Source organism: Protomyctophum bolini (assembly GCF_963924005.1).
Source record: "Protomyctophum bolini genome assembly, chromosome: 4".
In the NCBI taxonomy this organism is placed as follows: Eukaryota; Metazoa; Chordata; class Actinopteri; order Myctophiformes; family Myctophidae; genus Protomyctophum; species Protomyctophum bolini.
In genome coordinates, this window is record NC_137865.1 from 3,279,222 (window position 1) to 3,282,126 (window position 2,905).

A 2,905-nucleotide genomic window follows, 5' to 3' on the forward strand; every position below is an offset into this window, starting at 1 on the left:
CGTTTCGATCTTTATCTGTGTATGTTTCCCTCTAGCTAGCTAGCCTAGCTACCTGGGCAATCTATTGTTTGGACGAGGGGATAAGGTTAGCATTAGCAAACGTATAACTCATGCTATTTTAACAGGTAACTTCTTATTGTGTTGATAAGTCCTTAAACACAATTATTCGAATTAGATAAGATTTGATACGTTGCTTGTGTAGACTACATAAACAGCATTTAGCTGTAAATCACATTTTTTGTCATTCTTTGTTTTAGAACTTCTCCTATGGTACCACATCAATACAGCATGGGGTCTGTGTGTATGTGGGGTCTGCAAGGCTAAATCTTCGTCAAATGTCTGTCTTGCAAATGTAAAAAATATCACATAGTAGGCTAATGTTTAAAACAGACTTTTTTTGTTATTCTATTATAGGTGCAGATGCAGTGACCAAAATGAGCATTGCCATGCAGGTACGTTCTGAGCCATTTCTTTTACTCTTCTCTCTGTTGTCTCCTCTAAAGGAACTTTGCTAGGCCACAATTGCAAATAAAGATTTGTCTAATTACAACACATTTTGATTTAATTTTTGTCATTTTAGTCATTTTGTTGTTTTATTCTAAGCCTGATTTTTACACTTGGTTGCATGCTGAATATAGCTGGTCTACAAGCTCGCAGCACATTGTGTGCTTGTAGATCTTCTGTTTTCATCAAATTGATTTTTATGTACATACAATGTTTACCATTTTGTTGTTACTGTGATTTCAGACACAGGACTTGGATCTGTTGGGCGTACAAACGGTAAGAACATTTCTACCACTGAATTAAGGTTGCATGCTACAAGCTCTCTTGCCTCAAGTTTGCTGTTACATTTGAAAGAAATTTGACTTGAATTTGATTTCATTTTACAGACAAGGTGACATGCTGTACAGAGCTGAGACATCGTTCTTTAATTTAAGGTAATTGTTCATTTTACCAAGGACAGAAAATTGGCACCCAACAATGTGTAACTGTGTACCATTGTTACCATCATAACATTTTAAATGACTGAGGTGTATTATGATGAGTACTGTGGCACTCTGTGCCACACTATGAGCTTGTAGATCTGCTATTTTTCAACAGATAACAGCTTTTAAAATAATGTTTAAAACCTATGAGGCGACACAGATGCGTCCTCAGGTCTAAATGGGTTAAGGCAGTGGTTCTCACAGCCATCAAAACGTTATCCCACAATAATTTATTTAATTAATTCTGTGATTTCAGACGAACTTTCGCTGGAGGAAGACCTATCGACTTCAAATGCAACCTCTGCTGGAAAGGCTACCACCAGTCGGGTTTCCCTGACCCTCTACTATACGCAACATCCAGACCTCAAGGAACGCACCCAGCTTTCCGTGCTCGGACATACAGACATGGGGACATACATACATTGCTACGCTCAGAAACTCCTGACTCCACTCAGAAGAGAATTGGTGTTTTAAAGACTTAAGCACTTACACTTGAGAACTGATGTCTTCTAAATCCTCACAGATTTTAGTTAAAACATTTGCTGCAAAATAATATATATTTACAGATTTGTGCCACATTTTCACGATGTTTCAAAATTAGCAAATCTACAAACTCGTTTTCAACAGCTTACAGCTTTTTAAATAATGGTTAAAGTGGCTAAAACCAGGGGATCTTGGACTTCAGTGACAGGGACCTGGGGTCTGAGAGCCGGAGACGTTGGACAGGGTGCATTTTGGAACTTCTGCTGGCGGCCACCACCAGTCAGGCTTCATAAAGGAAGGAAACGGACAGGCACGGCAGGCAGCTCATCAAATGGTGGTCCGTGGCTCAAATGGTGAATAACTTTGGCATGAAAAGGGTTCAAACCCACCGCTATAGGGGTTTCCAAATGGACTCTTGAATGTATGCTGCACGATTTCTTGCTCAAAAGGTGAATCTCGATTGTGTGTTCTGTTTATTGCTGTGTAACTGTTATTGCAACATTACTGGGCCTACATAACTAACTCCACACAGAATAGACTTGGTGTTTTATAGAAATTAAACTTGAACTGATTCCACAAAATGTCTTCTAAATCCTCGCAGATTTTAGTTAAAACGTTCACTGTGTTTGGGCCACATTTTAGTATTAGCAAATCTACAAGCTTGTGAGCTTGTAAATCTGCCAACAATCTAACAGCTTTTAAAATTATGGTTAAAGTGTTTGAATGGTATGACTGTTTTCTGAAAAGCCTAGATGTTTCTGTATCATTGGTGTTCAAACGATTTACTCCAATCTGAAAATATGTTGTTCCAGGGACCGCGCTACGAGCTTGTAGGTCTGCTATTTAGTTTTATCCTGAAAATGTGCAAATCTTTGAATATATATTGTTTCAGAGCAAACGTTTTTAAACTCATCTTTGCTTCTGGGTAGTCCCTGGAACAACATATTTTCAGATACTGTAGGTGTCTGCGGCCAATTTCATAATATTTCTGGGGTCCTTGACATAACATAATTTGAGAACCACTAATATAGAAACATAGGTTTTTCAGAAAACTGTGGAAATGTGGACACAATCTTATCCAACATGTTCTGGTGGTTTCAGGAAAGTTGGTGTTTTATAGATTTTAGAAGCCAGTGGTTCTCAGAGTGGTCTTAAAGTGCATTCTCAGCAAAATGACATAAAAATCAACCACTTGTATTCTAAACTTGGTTGTTTACATATTTTTTCTATGTGCCTAAATGATTTCATTGTAACCTTTTTTTTTCCTAATAAAGAAACAAAATTAAGTATACATTTGCTGCTTTATTATGTTTCTATAAATATGTGGGAGGGAGGTGAGCATGGGGGAGGATCGAGGGGTGCGGGGTCATATGGGGGGGGGGGGGGGGGGGGTGTCATAAGACAGCTCCACGCTGTCCTGCTGCTGCCGTCGTAGC

The 2,905-nt window shown here is 38.7% G+C and overlaps 1 long non-coding RNA gene across 1 annotated transcript; it reads left to right on the forward strand.

Annotated features, from left to right (window-relative positions):
- Positions 1–412: 412 nt before the first annotated feature.
- LOC308314284 lies at positions 413–2,635 on the forward strand. Its single transcript, XR_013963953.1, has 4 exons — positions 413–452; positions 748–780; positions 891–938; positions 1,243–2,635. It is a non-coding gene; the product is annotated as an uncharacterized lncRNA (long non-coding RNA).
- Positions 2,636–2,905: the final 270 nt, after the last annotated feature.